The 10,282-nt window shown below is 41.8% G+C and overlaps 1 protein-coding gene across 5 annotated transcripts in view; it reads right to left on the reverse strand.

The window, feature by feature from the left end:
* The window catches only part of DIP-beta (Dpr-interacting protein beta), a 48,390-nt gene extending 46,550 nt beyond the window's left edge, over positions 1–1,840 (reverse strand). For 2 of the 5 annotated variants that reach the window (XM_089473473.1, XM_018014583.2), the window contains exon 1: positions 1,253–1,838. The gene's annotated coding sequence lies outside the window, so the exon portion shown is untranslated. Of the gene's footprint in view, positions 1–1,252 lie in introns of all 5 variants that reach the window. The other 3 variants (XM_018014582.2, XM_018014580.2, XM_089473472.1) reach the window with 2 other exon arrangements.
* Positions 1,841–10,282: the final 8,442 nt, after the last annotated feature.

Genomic DNA, 10,282 nt, shown 5'->3' on the forward strand with positions numbered 1-10,282 from the left:
AGCGAAAATTTTCATGGCTAATAAATCACTTTTAATATTAATAAAACATAAATCACAGCGACTAAAAACTTGACAAGGGCTCAAGACGTGGGCGGTGTGGGGGAGTGGGGGCGGTGTCAGTTGTGGTGCGGGCGCCGTTTATAGTTTGACTCTTTGTGTCAGCGAACAGCCAAGACAAAAAAAAAAAAAAGAGAAAGAAACGCGAAAACTTTTTCGCACAGCCTTTGAAATTCGCGTGGCTGCAGACAAAACGATCTCTACAAGATGATCCAAAAGTTTTTGACTTTTCACTTTGCAAAGTGAAACTTTAATCTGTAGCCAGTGTTAGATTTAGTTAGAATCTCAATGCGTGCCAGATGAAAGGAGTCGAGAAGGAGGAGAAAAAGTGAGGGAGATTGAGAGAGACAGAAAAAGAGAGAGAGAGAGAGATTGAGAGACAGCGAGAGAGATAGAGAGAGAAATCTGTAAACAGGGCTACTGCGTAAATATAATCTGATACCAGTGTTGGGTAATGCAATTCGAATTTAGACAAATGCCAGTTCAGAGGGGTCAAGTGAGATGCGAGAGGGAGACAGACAGAAACCTGGTAATTAGTTTCCCATAAAATACAAATTTAACATTAAATCAGAAATCTGTGTTGGCTAACAATAATGGAGTTAGCCAACTAAACGGATAATTAACCTGCTCAATGAAATACTCAAAAAGAAAATAATTATCAATTCAATAAATTCATCATCAATAAAGATCGAGCTGGATTATTATATTTGAGCTTATTATTAATATATTCATATATATAGATATACATAGTTTTCTTGTCTCTTAACGATTTGGAAATGTAAAAAGAAAATTTAAAAAATAAAGAAAAAGACAGCAATAATTTGTTTGATATTGAAATGCTTTCTTCTTTCTTTTAAAATTGATATATATGTTGTTTTAATTATTTTTAAAGCCACTCCAGTCAAGAAGACCAAATAGACTATAATGAAAGTATCATTAGGAATAAAAATAATAATAAATATAGCCAGAGTAATAATAAGATCTAAAGAAATTGGCATATTCCAGTCAAACTAATCAATTGCAGCTCTCACAATCTCAAAATTGCTTTAATTTAATTCTGTTCCAACTCTACGTGATTATTATTGATATTAGTTTTTCAAAACCCACACAAATGACATTAAATTTCCACTTTGTAACACTAAAAAAACACAAAATAAGAATAGTTGATCTAAAAATAATACCGATTTTTAGTTACCTTTTGCGTGAATGCCACAGAGAAACTACAAATTTTTCCAACACTTGTTTTTCTGTTCACTTGCAACGTTAAATAATTTTTGGAAAAAAAAAAAAACACTTTGAAAAAACACTCAAAAAAATTATATATTTTAAACTGTGAGACTTTGCAACGTTTGCAACACTTGTTACTAATTCCCTTTAGCACACTTCTCTCTATCCTCTCATTTCTCTGTTATGTTTTGATAATATCAAAATTAATTTTCAAACATTTTGCAACGTTTTTGAAAACCTTTTCGTAACGGTCGCCGTAGAAGCGATTAACGGCTAACGACAAACTGTGAACGTCGAACGACAAACGGTAAACGATAAACGTCTAACGGCAATTCGCTCGTTTTTTTGCCGTTTCTGAAGTGAAGCTGGCAGAAGTGAAGAAATTTTGCTGGCGCTTGCTCTCACCGACCGACCGACGCGCTAGGAAGTTGCCCGAGCACTGAACGAGGCTCGCATTGGGCCAGCGAACAGCGAACAGGCTAAGAACAGCACAGGACCTAACACAACTCGCATGGCCTTCGGCCGGCCCAACGAGCCGCTGCCAAACGAAGCACACGAACTCCGCACGAGTCGCCTGAACTACTAAAGCCGACACGAACAGCAAAGCGAACTGCATTCGTTGGCCCGACGGCCAGCACGAGGGGCCCAGCAACAAATGTTGCCGGCTGCCTGGCCACAAATGTTGCCAGAGTCTTCAAATGTTGCTAGGCTGCATCGAAGACTCTGCGAATGAACTGGGTAGAGTAGCTGTCATAATTATATGCTAGAGCTCCTTTAAAATGGGTTACAAGCGAAAGTAGACGTGCTCGTGATGCTATAGAGCATTTCGTATACCCAATCAGGACAATGAACTCTATAGATGTAGTGAAGTTCCATTTGTAACTGTCTTTGGGAAAAATTGTAGACGAGTTAATGCTTTTAGACTTTGACTTGGAACTATAAAAATATACAAATTTATATACTATATGCTAGCATATTCCTGTACAGTCTATATACTATATGCCATATACTATATGCTAGCGTATTCCTGTACAGTCTATCTATCTAGCCTTTATTCTGATTATATTCAATGGAGATTTGATAGATCTAGTATACAAGTATATATAGATAAGTCATCTACGGACTAAGGAACTCTATAATTTTTGAAGGCTCCTCAACTTCTATATCTTATATCATATATTTATATATGATAAACCTAGTGACACGATGTTGAGAGCAATCTCTCACCATACGAAAATCTCTATAAAAAATGTCAAAGCCCCATCCATATATAGAGTGATATTATGATCTATTTTGAAGAGTAAAAGCACAATACTTTGATGCGGCTGAACAGGTTCTCTGCTGGGCTCTGCGATCGAACCAGCATAACCACATTACCTTTTAGCGTAACATGTTTCAATTAAGTTTCGCACATGTCGAAGTGCGAGACGAACCAGCAAAGTTCAAAGCTAAGTTTCGACTGCTGTCGCTATCAAAATATAATTAAAAGTGCTGCACTTAACTAAAATAGAGGATATATGCGCTCAAATACCCTCTACACTAAATGAAGTAAAAATATACCAATGATATTTTTCCAAATATTTTATTTGATGGACAAGTTTCAAATTGATGTGTTTCAGAACTACTTTGAAATTTGCATTAGAATGTCTAAGCCAGTTTTCGGTATTATCCATAGAGCTTTAACACTATGGCTAATGAAAGTATATTATAGACTAGGTAGGAGAGAGACTGTCTCATATAGTTATATATATATAAGCTTTTATCCATACATTGCAAACCTTTCCCAGCTGCCCATATACCCTCTAGCTGTTATATATTTCCAGGTTCGAGTGTTTTATAGTTGCGGCTTTTGCAATCAAAGACACTTTGCACCAGGCACTAAAACAAATCCGTCCCCCCTCCCCTTCCACCCCCTTGCCTGTTCGCCCTTAACAATCCATTTAGCTGTAACCCGTTCCTTTTCATAGTACTTATTCAGTGCATCTTTCAGCACATCACTTACACAAATCAAATAGACCAATAGACCCTGTCCCTTCGCCTCCTGTCCTTACCCATTTTCGTGTGTGGTAGAGCGCTTTGGCAGCTTCTTCAAAATGAAACTCAGTAGCGTCGCAGTCGCGGTCGACGTCGCTGCTAGCTGCGCTGCCTTTTATGAAATGAACACGAAAATGTTGCGTCAGTGCAAAAGAAGGCAGCGCATCATATATATGGGTATCCAAAAATCCAGCAGCCCAAGAAGCTGGCTGCCCTCTTTCGGCACTCACTTTCATGCTTCATAAGTAAAATTCATTTGCCACGCCCCTCCGCCCGTCGGCCCTTCCGCCCCACCACGGGCAATGCTGCCTCTCCGCCAGGCTGCGTTGATTTTAATGAAATGTCATCAACTTTGAGGTGTTTATTGCGCTGACAAGAAGACAAGAGCCCAGAGGGGGTAGCAGGAGGCGGGAGCAGGAGACGGGCGAGGCAACCCTTTGAGACAGCCTCAGAAGCAACGAGGCAGCAAGACAGTAAATTTCCCAAAGCATTTATCGAAGTGGAAATACACTAATATATACTTATGTAAAATGTATTCATATGTATATAGTATGTGTGTATATAAATCCTTTTGTATGTAACATTTGGTGTAAAGCGAGCTTAGACCAAGCCAAGCTGCATGAGTCACAGTAAGTACCTCAAGCGTAGGGTATCAAAATAATCTTTGAGTCTTAATGTCAGCCCACGCACAGCTTACTCGAGAAGACTGAGACGGTGGCTAGGAAAAGAAGGCCTGGCGGCGGCAGGAGGCTGGGATCAGGTGTCTGCTCTGCGGGCTGGCAAAACATTTTCATGTATCATAAATTGTCAAACACTTAAAAAGTGATTACGTGTGCGACAACCCCAGCCCGAATCGGTATATCAATTTATAGACACCACACTCTACAGGCCCTGGAGCGGGTGCTCGAGAGGGGGGTTAGGCTCAACTATGTAGCTGGGGTTAGTTAGTTAGCACTTTAGATAAACAAATTTTGTGCAAGTTGTTAACTTTAACGATGACTCATTAATTTTGTAGAGTTAACACGCGTTGTCTTTTATTTATAGTCTCCTGTTTATATCCCTTGTCTGAAGCGCTGTGTTTGCCTAGCCCTAAATTTCATATCAGACTCGAGCCCCCGTTTGACTGGAATTCAGATACACGCAACATACAACTACATACAGATGGGATGTTGTATGTATATCCTAAATTTCAAATTCAAATTCCCCTCCAAGTCCCCAAAGAAGACAACAAAAGCTTCATTTATTGTTTTTTCCTGCGCTTACCAAAACTTTTGTAACGAGTTGTTGTTGCTTTGTCTCCTTGTGACACAAATTCACAATGCATTGCAGCAACAATTGTGAACTGAATTGTGAAATTAATGACAGCCATAGAGAAACCATTAGAAAAACCAACTTTGTCTGCTCATTTCCTTTTATAGGCAGCCATTTTCAGTCAGACCTTAAAGCTGTGGATTTTATGTGGATTATCTAAGTAGTCTTCATTCCGATTCCGATTCTTTTTTTTTCTGTTTCTCCTTCAATTTCGTTGTCATTGCCATTGTCATTGTCATTGTCATTGTCATTGTCATTGTCATTGTCATTGTCATTGTCATTGTCATTGTCATTGTCATTGTCATTGTCATTGTCATTGTCATTGTCATTGTCATTGTCATTGTCATTGTCATTGTCATTGTCATTGTCATTGTCATTGTCACTGTCATTGCCATTGTCATTGTCATTGCACACAAACTTCTCACATCATATGCAGCAAATCCTGTCGAGCTCATTGTAATTTCATTTTAAATAATTATAATTAAAAAGGAACTTAAAACAATTTCATGTACCACTCAGCTCAAGTGTGTCTTTCTACAACACTGCAACATTGTTTGCTTTACGCCCCAGTACTCAAACTCCGCTTCACATCAACACACACCGAGGAAGCCCCACTCTTCGTCCATGCGTTCAGTCGTTTTGTTTGCCAGCTTTTTGGTGTTGTTCGACAAATCGCTACAAAATGTAACTACTTAACAGCGTCAACAATGCCCCAACAACTGGGCTGAGGAGGCGTAGTAGGTCTTAGAGGAGGGCTTCGATTGTCTGGCCGGCTGGCGGGCGTTCGGTCAGCCTGGCAAATTAAGGAATTTTCAGTGCAAACACAAACACAAAGCGAAAAAGCTGCAAGTCACGCAACAATCATTTGCCCCAGGGGGGAGCCAAAAAGGGGGCTGACTGGGCCTGAACGAGCTGCACAGTGCACCTAGTCCCACCTAGAGCTAAACAGCTCCAGTGCCCAAGCCCAATCCCAAGCCCAGCGCCAGGTCCAACTTCAATTGACGTCGCGTCGCATCGCATGTCCATCAATGAAAATATATGTTCAACAACGCGACGTTCCCGGGCAAAGCGAGCACCCCCAGCCCCAGAATGGGCGTCCGCTACTTTATTATTTCTTATTGAATAATTATGGCTCATTTGGGGGCGCGAGTTGCCAGTGGGCGTGGCAGCGATAACATCACAAATGGCCGCAAGCGCCGGGCACTGAATGGGCCAAGCGTCAATCGTCACCAGCCCAGGGCTGGAGGTCGCGGTAAAGTGTGGGGCGGGGTCGGGCCGCGTCGTGGGGGCCGGTCGTGTACGCTTCACGTGCTTATCTCGTTTCCGTTGCTTCATTTAAAAGTTAATGACTGCTTTCAGTGCCCAGCTGCGCAGGACGTGCCACCCGGACCACACAGAGGACATGACCAGAGCCCGAGTTCCAGTTCACAAAACTCATCCAACCGGCCCCAACTTCCCATTCAGTTGCTCTCAGCATTGACATTGGTTCGGGCCTTTGGCATGTCACCAGACAGCTAAATTGATTAGCTTTTCACAAAAAATAAATGCAAAAAAAAAAAAAAAAATAAATAAAAAAATTTGAGTAAATAAATAAAAAAATACTCTAAAATGATTTGTAAAAAAATATCGTTGCATACATTTGGGGCGCTGCGAGCAGGAATTTCGTGTTCGCTTTTCGGCGAGTTTTGCATTGATGCTGCTCTACTTTTAGGCTTCAATTGGCTATCAACTAGCTGAAAGTGAAAAATTGTAAATGGAAAATGAACTCTAGAGAAGAAAGTTGAAGGAATTTGGTAAGCTAGGAATGGATGCGAGTTTATCTCGTCTAGAAAAAGTTTTAAGTTCCTCCAAGAGCTCTTTTTAGATAATTTCTTATAGCATATGCCTACGAAGTCTAGGAAGTGTGCTTATCAATCTTCCGCAGACGAAAGCTTGAGGAGAACGTCATGTAAAGAACTGCAAAATATGGAAGATACCCAGTAAAATCTAGAATCAATCCATTGAACAGATATAAGAACTTCCCAATCAAACGTTTTAAGATGCTCTAAGAGTTCATTTGAGACAATTGCATATATCATCTGCATAACTGCAACTGCATGTAGAGCATTTCAGCGTCGGCTTCCTGGGCTCTGGCATTTCGCTATTTCAAATTGAAAGTCACGCAACAATTGACTAGCTGTTGGCTTGAGTCCTTGGCCACGTTTCCTGTTTCTAACCGAATGCCTGCCTGCCCCCTTTGCTATCTGTCCATCGCTCAGTGTCTCTGCGGCGACCGCTGAAATGGAAAGTAACATTGTTGTGGTCAGGTCAGCGCCGTCTTTCGCCCACTCGCATTAATGTCGCCTGTCTCGCCTGCTGTTGGCTATTAAAGGCAAATGTTATTGACTCATTAACACCTTAGTGGCGTCGCCCCGCACCCCCAGCTCAATTCGAAGAAGCAGAAAAAATAAAAAAAAGATGCCATAAAGTTTATTAGAAGTCGCTTAATGGCAACGGATGTGCAAGTTTATTACAATTTGTAACGAGAGCTCTCAAGAGCTGTTGATTTACATACAAACACTCACACACACACACACATACTTAGCTGCAACTGGGCTGGGCGACGGCTCGGCGTCCCACTGGGAGGAGCTGACAGTGGAGCACTTGTAAAATATGCAGCACTCGCGTGTCTATTTTCAATAAATATCTGCCAAGCGCCTACCTCAGCCAGTGCTCATTAAGTGGAACGAGTGCCCAATGGCAGCGCATTGCCAGCACGACTACGCGCTACCCTGTAGCGCACTAAGAGGCGGGTCTAAAAGAGTTGAAAGACTTTTCGTAATGCGCCCAATTATAGATTGGAATAGTTGTGTTGTCTTTTACCATAGTAGAATGACATGTAAATCTTATCTAAGTTAGCAGTAGAAAAAACTGCAGCTAATCGACTATGACATACCCTGTAAAAACTCTGAGTTTTAATCTAAATGATAGCTAAATGGAATGGAAGTTAAATATGCTATACGAATTGTGTGCGGAAATCGAGCAAATTATATTTGAATAATATAAATAGATACTGATCTATCTCAAGATACCTCTCACTTTTTCTAGTGCAATTATGACAATATGTCAAATAATTTATAAGCTTTTACCTTCTTCATTCTAAGCATATTCCTTGCAATACTTTAATACTATATATACCCGTTGTCAGCCAATTGCTAGGGTATATATTTTAGAAACTAACGGCTCTCCGCTTGGGGATAGTTCATACTGTTGACTAAACAAATCAAGGTGCTTCAGTTGAAAATTTGCGCAACAGTCAAAACAATTATTTAAATCAAATACAAAGAATTTTAGGTATATTTTTAGATGATAGCCAGATAAGGATCAAATAGGTGACTGAGGGCATAGATAGTTTGATTATTCAGAATCTGACCACCAAATGATTAAGCACCACTCAAAGTTTAGTTCCTCAATATACAAAGTCTCAAGGCAGATCCCTATAATAATCTATTCGAGCGACTAAAAAGCGAATTGAGAGCAATTCGAAAAGCTCATACATTATGGAATCATAATACACGACAAAAGCCAACTTGGGAAAAACAAGATGCATGACTAAGTCGTCCTTTTGCCGAAGGAAAGCAAAGCAAACAGAAGACCCGAACCGGATTAGTTGAACCTAAGCTGAAAAATGAAATCGGATGTCAGGTCTATGCAGGGACTTTGGCAAACCTTTTCGCCACGAATCACAGCCGAATGGAATGTGTTGACGTCATGGAAATGGGAAGCAGTAAATGGGAAAATGCTGGCACTGGCAGAAGGGGGCAGCGGCGGAGGTCTTACTACTTGGCCGGGCATCTCATTGGGCAGGGTTATGTATTTTGATGAGCCATCACGCGGCAAGCGCGTCGCGACTTCCTCAAGGAGCCGGCAACGTTTTTAATGTTGCCCAACAATTTTTAAGTAGCGCAAACTGACACAAGGCGGCCGGCGGGGAGGGTAGCCGGCGAGGGGCAGCAGTAGACGTTCGGCATCAAGCGGGGCGCCACACGCTGGGGCGAGGCGCCAATGGGGAGCCGGCAGCCCGATTTTTGCAGGACTTGGGTCGTCGACGACGCCGACGCACGCTTAAGCATAAGTACTTCCGACTTTAAAAGGATGTCACATCCGGTTTTGCCTGTCGAGCGTGAAGCGTAGTCCGGCGACGCGATAAGAGCCCCCACAGACAGCCAACGGCAGCACGAAACTTGTGGCAAGTGCCCCAAACTGTGGCCGAGGTGCAGGTCGAGTTGAAGAGCTTGAAAGGCGCTGGCGAAACTTCTTTTGGCAAAGGCGATTGAATTGCTCGCACAGCTGCACAGTGTGACCAGAGCAGTGGCTCCAGTGTTGGGTAAGGCCCGTAAAAATTCCACGGTTCAATCAACGAAAAACTATTGATAACAAAATGCGGCTGATTAACTTAAGCTAATTTATTTTGCTAACAGCGTGACCAAACTTGATCGATTTCAGTGTTGAACAGCGCAAAAAAAGCCCAGTTAGGTAAATACAATTGCTCTGCCATTGGAGTTTCGGCATGGCAGTTAGTGTAATAGATCTCGTTTGGCTAGCCAATCAACTAACCGTATTAGCCTAGTCATACAGCAGACATAGTGTTGTGAAACACGAAAATGCTTGCTTAGTCAGACAACCGATTCAAGTCTCAATTGAAATCGATGAATGTCTAAGCCGCATAGAATTGAAAAAGTAATTTGAAGCACTCAACTGTCGAGTGTCTGGTCACACTGGCGCTAACAATGTGACCAGTGTTGACAAATGTCAACTTGTTGGCTGACAGCTGGCAAATCAAAAAAAGCAAAAACAAACCAAAAGGAAATCGTGTCTAATGATGATGTTGAGCGAGCTGTGGCTAGGATGGGCATACGGAATATAGACTACAGTCGACGGAATACAGAATACGGAATACGGAATACGGTATGCGGTATACGGTGTATGGTATACGGAATATGGAATACAGATTGGGGCATACGGGATTTGGGGAACGAGCAACAATGGCTGACAGGGCAGACAATGCCTGATGCTGACATTTATGTAGACATAACAACTGCAAAATTGTTCTAAGCGGCGACAATGACAATAGAAAGAACCCTCCGGCGCACCGCACTGCACTCGCTTCGTACCGTCTCGAACACCCGCTGAACGGGGCTTAGGCCATAAAAGCTGGCAGCATGAGAGGCGACCAAGATTGATGAAAAAGCGCCAGCAAAAACAATAAAATGTATCTGAGGCATAACACACACCGAAAAAAAAAAAAACACACACACACACAGAAAAAACACCAGCTATGTGTGTATCTTTGTAACTGTATCTGTATCTGTATCTGCCTCTGTATCTGCATCTGTATCTGCAGCCTGCATTTGTGACAATAAGCGCAAAAGAAACTGCAAGGGAAAAAATGCGATTGCAATGGAGATAAAAAAGAAGTGCAAAAGAGGAGCAAAACAACAAAGAAGCTGGGAAGATTGCATGACTAGAAAATACCCTGTATATGAGCGGGAATATGGCTGCACATAAGGCAAGTCCATCTAATATAGACTTGCCTTATGTGGAACCATATTCCCGCTCATCCAATAGGTTAACTTTTCATAAACGATATTTATCGATAGGCGTCTTTCGACTG

The sequence above is a fragment of the Drosophila arizonae genome, chromosome X (assembly GCF_054131065.1).
Source record: "Drosophila arizonae isolate 15081-1271.41 chromosome X, UAZ_ARI_1.0, whole genome shotgun sequence".
Taxonomy (NCBI): Eukaryota; Metazoa; Arthropoda; class Insecta; order Diptera; family Drosophilidae; genus Drosophila; species Drosophila arizonae.